The following is an 8,270-nucleotide window of genomic DNA, read 5'->3' as shown; positions in this document are numbered from 1 at the left end:
TTCATGGATTGTTGCCTACCTGATTTGCTTGTATCTACCCCAGTGCTTAGTACGGTGTTGGGCACACAGTAAGCACTTAACAAATACCATACTTCTTATCAAGACCATTTTTGTGCCAAAAAGCAATCTCTACTCCCATCCATCCTTTGAGAAATGGGGTTATCTTTCACCCCCAGTCAAGCAGTAAAGCCAAAGAAGATGAACTGAAGCAGCAAACCAAACCTGTGAAAGTGAAGGATTCAGATCCTTGGATGATTAGGGGTTTACCTGGAGCAACAGAGAGGAGAATCCATTGCAGTGCACTCCATTTCATAGGCAGAGGTTCCTTAAACAAAGGATAGGTTACCACCAGGAACCCAGAAGACAGGGGTCATGGCTTTCATTCTTATTGTATACTGCCTAGCACTTAGTACAGGATGAGAAAATGGATGACTTGCAGGACATCTCCAGTAACTGTTCAACATAACGCTTGTATCTGGTCTTCACGCCACTTCCCAGATCATTTTTGTTCAGAAACGCTCTGGGCATGTTACTCCCCTCCTCAAAAATCTCCAGTGGCTACCAATCAACCTACACATCAGGCAAAAACTCCTCACCCTCGGCTTCAAGGCTCTCCATCACCTCACCCCCTCCTACCTCACCTCCCTTCTCTCCTTCTACAGCCCAGCCCGCACCCTCCGCTCCTCTGCCACTAATCTCCTCACCGTACCTCGTTCTCACCTGTCCCGCCATCGACCCCCGGCCCACATCATCCCCCTGGCCTGGAATGCCCTCCCTCTGCCCATCCACCAAGCTAGCTCTCTTCCTCCTTTCAAAGCCCTACTGAGAGCTCACCTCCTCCAGGAGGCCTTCCCAGACAGAGCCCCCTCCTTCCTCTCTCCTTCCTCCCCCTCCCCATCCCCCCGCCTTACCTCTTTCCCCTCCCCACAGCACCTGTATATATGTATATAAGTTTGTACGTATTTATTACTCTATTTATTTTATTTGTACATATTTATTCGATTTATTTTATTTTGTTAATATGTTTTGTTTTGTTGTCTGTCTCCCCCTTCTAGACTGTGAGCCCGCTGTTGGGTAGGGACCGTCTCTATATGTTGCCAACTTGTACTTCCCAAGTGCTTACTACAGTGCTCTGCACACAGTAAGTGCTCAATAAATACAATTGAATGAATGAAATGAATGAATGTTCTTAACTCCCTCTAGCCCACCCCACGTTGATGCTGTCCAGGAGAACTGATCAACTCAGTGATCTGTTCCAGTGCTTAAACATTTCTTTTCCCCTTCTCTTGGTATCACAGGGACCTGGGGCTAGAGCCTGAAGGCAGGAAGTGGGTAAATTTATCAGGACTCTTTTCCCAATGTGCCCCAGGTCACATACTTCTGTCCTCACAAGCTATCCTTCTCTTTGGGCCTCATTCTTGAGTAGCTGGCTTCTGACACTTTGTTCAAGCCCACCCCTTTGTATGGAATGCCCTCTGCCTCCAGGAGGCTTTCCCTGATTAAGTTTCCTTGTTTCTAGGACATCTACCATTTCAGCCATTAGGCGCTCAGTCACCAGAGAAATTTTGTACATATTGACTTACACATTCTCCCATATCAGTATTTACTTACTCACCTCACCATCTTTCTGTTCTCTTTTTCTTCCTGTCTTTAAAGTAATTCATGTTTACATCCTGTGTTCCATTGTAGCCCCCTTGAGGACAGATAGTATCTTTTGCTTCTTTATAGTCCCTCAAGTGCTTGTATTGATTGATTTTTGGGTCCCTCCTGTCTTCACGGGAACCCAAGTGTTTTTAAACTCACCCCATTTTATTAATCAATCAGCAGTATTTATCCTTACATCAGTTTTATCACAGATTTAACCAGAGTGACTTGCTTTACACACACACACACACACACACACACACACACACACACACACACAAATATTCTGGAGAGCATTACAAGGAGAAAATTCTTCAAAATTGCCCTCCCTTACCACATCATCCCCACTTGGGAGATTGCCGATCCTGAGGCCCAGAGACATTTAGTGACTTGTTCAAGATCAGCTATCAAATCTGGATGAGACCTTCATTCTATTGACTCTTGTTTATCGGTATTCCTCCCAAGACAGCTGGGCTTCTTTGGATGTTAGAGGCAAAAAAAAAGATAAATAAGTAATGAGATTGGTCCAAACTATCACTCAAGTCCCCCAAACATTCCATTGCCTTTTTGAAGAAAAAGTGCTGGGCTGGATGGGCCACGTTTCTGACCCAATAATGTCATCACATATTCAGTGATTCTCCACATCTCCCAGCTAAGATTCTGGGTTGACTGTAAGCTGGCCATAGATTCAGTAGTAATGCAACTGATGATGAGGGCCTACTTCTGGTCACCTGCTCTTACAGAGAGAGCACTGGTCAAGGCACTTGGAGAGAGCACAATAAAAGGGGAAGGCAAGATGGGGCTTTTGAGGAGATGTCTTTCAGCGCTTAGAACAGTGCTTTGCACATAGTAAGTGCTTAATAAATGCCATCATTATTATTATTATTTCTAATAGAGGAGTCTCCCAATCCACATGTGACTGCTTTGTTTTGCAGAGAAGCAGTTGTAGCCTAATGGAGAAAGCCTCATTCCTGGGAGACAGAAAGACTTGAGTTCTAATCCCAGCTCTGGCGATTGCTTACTGTGTAACCTTGGGCAAGTCACTTACTTCCCTATGCCTCAGTTTCCTCAACTGTAAAGTGGGGATCCCCATTCTCTCCCCTACTTAGACTGTGAGCCCCAAGTAGGACATGGACTCTGTCTGGCAAAATGAACTTGTACCTTCCCCAGTGCTTAAAACCATGTTTGACGCATGGTAAGTGCCTAACAAATATCATAAGAAAATAAAAATCCATTCCCTCCTTGGTGACTTTCAATATTGTTAGGATGTTAATTAAGTGCTAGCTGCTTTATTGATAGCTTACTAGGTATTAAACACTGTGCTAAGTGCTGGGGTTATACACAGGATAATTAATTCACAGTTCCTGTCCCACATAGAGGTTACAAATAAAGTAGGGGTAGGTTACCCAAGGAATGATAGCAATGAATTATAAACAGTAAGAAAATGTCCGCAAATAAAAATAAAAATTAAATAAATCTCAGAAGACAAAGTTTTCAAATTCTTCTTAGGAGAAGCAGTGTAGCTTATTGGAAAGAGCACAGGCCTGGGAGAGTCAGAGGATCTGGTTCTAATCCCAGCTCTACCACTTGCCTGTTGTGTTTGTTTTATGGCAAGATTTGTTTGCTTGTTTTATGGCATTTATTGAGCGCTTATTATGTGTCAGGTATTGTACTAAGCACTGCGTGCAAGGTTGTCAGATCGGACGCAGTCCCTGTCCCAAAGGGGTCTCACAGTTTTAATCCCCATTTCACAGATGAGGTAACTGAAGCACAGAGAAGTGAAGTGTCTTACCCAAGGTCACACAGCAGACCAGTAGCAGAGGTGGGAATAAGAGCCCAGGTCCTTCCGCCTCCCAAGCCTGTGCTCTATCCTCAAGTCCATGGCCCAAGACCCTAAACTTCACATCCTCTCTTTCAAGTTAGTAGAGTATTATTTCATGCACTGAACTAGCGTTCACTCATTTGTATTTATTAAATACCTATTGGGTGCCCAACACTTTACTAAGTATTTGGGAGAATACAACAAAAATACCATCACCGTATTGAAGGCTTTTACCATCTGAAAGGGAACTTGGGGTCTGAAAGCATTGAAGGCAGCAGCCAGAAGCGACAAACGTACAATCTGGAAATAACGTAGAGAGCGGGAGAATCCATCTCAATGATAATGATATAGAAGATCAATGTAATATCTAGTGCTATTGAGAACCATTCAGAATAGACAAAATACCTATCTGCCATCTGGCACCAACTCTGCTACAACAGAAAATCAATAGAGAGGCTGGCAAGCCCAGACCAATGAGGAAAACAACTTGTCAAACGTGAGGAGAGCACAAAGCAGTAGGAGACCATCTGACGTGGGTTTTTTTGTTGTTGTTTTTTTTTCCCAGGGTTTGAAAAGGGCAACTTTGGAACATGGCTTGAAAAGACGACGGCCCAGAAGCCAGTCTAGTATAGATGCTTTTATCAGGGAAGGTAGGATGGGCTGAGAAAGCTATTTCAGCAAAATTACCCAAATCATAAAAAAAATGGATGGGCAGGAGAGTTCAGAGAGTAAGCCATCTCGATAATTAGTCCATGTGGACACAGCATTTAACCAGGATGAAGAAAGAGAATCCACCATCAAAGTAACTCAAGCAACAGTGCTGTAGGCCATTGATTAAAAAAGGCTCATTGGCTCAGACTCTTGGAAGACTTCATTATCCATTGTTCCCAAGAATTAATTTGGCTCCTTGAACAAATCCAGAGGCTGTACTTTCCAGGACAGCTTCTGCCTTTAAAGCAGCCTTATTGCTGTTTTGAATTATTAATTGTTCTCTAATTAGCCACTGTGATCACATTTGCCCTTTCATCTCCAGCGACACTTTCCTTGTAATTTTGATTAAAGAGGCAACCGAAGAGGTGGATTGAACTGAGTACATGCTGCTGGAGAGATTTCCAATAGGGCATTATTTAAGGGGGCGAAAGTCCCATGAAGAGGCCATGGAGTCCCTCTGTGAACCATTTGTTTCCTGCCAATCTGGGTGGGCCTACCTGAGGATGGTGGGAGATAGGGAGGGCAGGAGCTTTGTCCAGCCCAGGACTCTCTGCTGCCCAGATCATATTTCTGCAGGAACATTCAGGCCGTGTTTCCCCACTCCTCAAGGAATTCCAGCGGTTGCCCATCCACCTCAAATAGAAACTCCTCACGATTGATTTCAAAACACTCAATCACCTTGCCCTTTCCTATCCCACCTCACTACATTCCTACTGCATCCCAGCCTGCACACTTTGCTCATCTAATGCTAACCTTCTAACTGTACCTCTATCTCACCGCTGACCTCTCGCTCACGTCCTACCTCTGGCCTGGAAAGCCCTCCCTCCTCATAGCCAACAGACAATATTCTCCCCATTCTCCCAAACCTCTCTGAAGGTACCTCTCCTCCAAGATGCCTTTCCTGACTAAACCCTCATTTCCCCTTTCCCCATTCCTTCTGCATCACTCTGCCTTGTTCTCTTTATCCCTGTTCCCAGCCCCTCATCACCTATGTATGTATCTATAATTTATTTATTTACATTAATATGTCTCCCTCTCTAGATTGTAAGTTCATTTTGGGCAGGGAATTTATCTGTTTATTGTATTGTATTCTCCCAAGGATGTAGTACAGTGCGCCACACATAGTAAGTGCTCAATAAATACGATTGAATGAATAATAATAATAATAATAATAATGGTATTTGTTAAGCACTTACTATGTGCAAAACACTGAGCGCTGAATGAATGAGTAACCACCAATGGCAGGGTTTTAAGACATTCATACAGCTCTCCAAAGCCTATCTGACCTCACTAATCTCAGCCCTCTACCTTCACTCCTCTAGCTCCAATGTATTCATTGTGCCTAGATCTTGTTTCCGATCTTGTTTCTCTCACCGCTAACTGCCTGCTCACATCCTCCCTCCTCCAAAAAGCCTTCCTGACTAACTTGTCTTTTCTCCACCTTATTCACTCTCCCTTCTGTGTCACCTATGTACTTGGGTCTGTACTCCTTTAGCACTTTGATTCTCACTCCACCCCCAGCCACACAACACTTAGGGTCATAACCTCATATTCAGTTTCTTCCCCTACCTGTAGTTTACTTGACTCTGTCTCTCCCCACTAGGTTGTAAGCTTCTTGAGGGCAAGGATTGCATCTAACAAATCTAGACTGTCAGCTCATTGTGGGCAGGAAATAAATCTGTCTATTATTATATTGTACTCTCCCAAGCACTTAGTACAGTGCTCTGCACAAAATGCTCAATAAATATGATTGACTGACAACTCTATCATATTCTCCCAAGAGAAGCAGTGTGGCTCAGTGGAAAGAGCACGGACTTTGAAGTCAGAGGTCATGGGTTCAAATTCTGCCTCCGCCAATTGTCAGATGTGTGACTTTGGGCAAGTCACTTAACTTCTCTTTGCCTCAGTTCCCTCATCTATAAAATGGGGATTAAGACTGTGAGCCCCCCGTGGGACAACCTGATCACCTTGTAACCTCCCCAGAACTTAGAACAGTGCTTTGCACATAGTAAGCACTTCATAAATGCCATCATTATTAGTATTATTATTTAGTAGAGTGCTCTGCACATAATAAGTGCTCAGTAAATACCATTCATTGGTTGATTATCTGATATCTTGGCCCATTTCCTAGCCATCCCTCTGCCAAGAGCGGAGTCCTGGGATGTATCCAGGAATGACTTCACTGGACTGAGTGTAAGGGTAAAGGGTAGCTGGGCCAGAGAAGGCAAATCATAACCTCCAAACTGAAATAGAATCCCAAAGCTCTGTCCTTGGGGTTGAGTAAGTGTGGTCTGAAGGGAGACACAGGTCACTGAAGTACCAGGCACTGCTCTGAAGCACATGGAAGCAGCGTGGCTCAGTGGAAAGAGCGCGGGCTTGGGAGTCAGAAGTCATGGGTTCGAATCCTAGCTCTGCCACTTGTCAGCTGTGTGACCTTAGGCAAGCCACTTAACTTCTCTGTGCCTCAGTTACCTCAACTGTAAAATGGGGTTTAAGACTGTGAGTCCCAAGTGGGACAACCTGATCACCTTGTATCCCCTCCAGTGCTTAGAACAGTGCTTTGCACATAGTAAGCGCTTAACAAATATCACCATCATTATTATTATTATAGAGATCCATGCAGGAAATTATATCACTAGTTTAGGGTTTGGAAGATGACACCACAGAAAGTGAAATCTTATCTATGTGGCCTGAAGGACAGGTGGGTGGGTAATAATAATAATAACTGTGGTATTTGTAAAGTACTCACTGTATGCCAGGTACTGGGATAGATACAAGATAATCACGTTAGACACAGTCCCTGTCTGACATAGGGCTCACTATCTTTCTTCATCCCCATTTAGCAGATGAGGTAACTGAGGTATAGAAAAGTGAAGTGACTTGGCCAAGATCACACAGTAGACTACTTGTGGAGTCAGGATTAGAACTTAGATCCTTCTGACTCCCAGGACCGTGCTCTATCCACCAGGCCACACTGCTTCTCTATTCAGAATTTTAAGGGTCTATTCATGATATCGCCCCTCTTAGGGTCACACCTGGAGAGTTTCCAGTAGTCTATCAGTCTCGGCTATAGGAGGGAGAGTCAAGCAGAGGCCTACCCATTCCATTCCTAGCTTAGGCAGTGGCTAGTGAGTGGAAGGCAATCTGCTACAAGTCAAAACTCACCCGTGCTGGACAGCAGCGGCATCGGAGAAAGTCAAGGGTGGAGACAGAAGTTTACTGAGCAAAACACGGCAATGGTAAACTACTCCCTTATTTTTACCACGAAAACTGTATGAATACACTACCAGAATGATTACAGATGGAAAGTGGGGCGTTCTGGGAGAGATGTCACCGTGGTGTTGCTATGGGACGGAAACAACTGGACGGCATAAGACAAGATTCATGATTTTACCCTCTGAAATGTTCACCTCCGAATTTGTATAAATAACTAGTAAAGTCCAGAGGTTTGCAATTCCACAGTTGGTTTTAAACACCAACAAGGAGGTTGTTCCAAGTACGTAACTCAAGCAGGGGTAAGTTATGTATGTTTTCTCGGTTCAACATGTTTTTCTTTGGGATGGTTCCAGTGGGATCTTCTTTTTAATATTTTTAGTTATTTGGAAGGTTATCTGCAGTATTGATGTGCTTTGCAGTTCCAGGGTGGACAAATTCAAGGACCACTTCTGGCTATGACCCAGCAGGGGGTTGGGATTAGTTGGGGTTGGAGGTAGTGTGGTCTAGTAATCAATCAATCAATTGGATTTGTTGAGTGCTTACCATGTGCAGAGCACTGTATTAAGTTTTGGGGGGAATACAGAAGAGCAGAGGTGGTAGACATGTTCCCTGCCCACAACAAGCTTCCAGTAGAAAGCACATGGGCCTGGGGATCTAACACCTATTTTGCCACTTGCCTGCTTTGTGCCCTTGGGCAGGTCGCTTAACTTCTCTTTGCCCAGTTTTCTCATCTGTAAAATGGGGATTCAGTTCCTGTTTCCATTTTCCCTGTGATGTTTGTCTTCAGCCAAGTGAGATCACAATCCTGCTGAAATCACAGAGCCACTCATGAGAGAAGCACAAAGAGACTGACAAAGGATCATAGTGTGTTACTTGG

At 44.1% G+C, this 8,270-nt stretch overlaps 1 non-coding gene across 1 annotated transcript; it reads left to right on the top strand.

Moving 5' to 3' along the window:
* Positions 1-7,194: 7,194 nt before the first annotated feature.
* On the top strand, positions 7,195-7,332 carry LOC119933745. Its single transcript, XR_005452618.1, has one exon. It is a non-coding gene; the product is annotated as a small nucleolar RNA SNORA7 (small nucleolar RNA).
* Positions 7,333-8,270: the final 938 nt, after the last annotated feature.

This window comes from Tachyglossus aculeatus, chromosome 10 (genome assembly GCF_015852505.1).
Source record: "Tachyglossus aculeatus isolate mTacAcu1 chromosome 10, mTacAcu1.pri, whole genome shotgun sequence".
NCBI lineage: Eukaryota > Metazoa > Chordata > Mammalia > Monotremata > Tachyglossidae > Tachyglossus > Tachyglossus aculeatus.
This window is presented reverse-complemented; position numbering and strand designations above follow the sequence as displayed.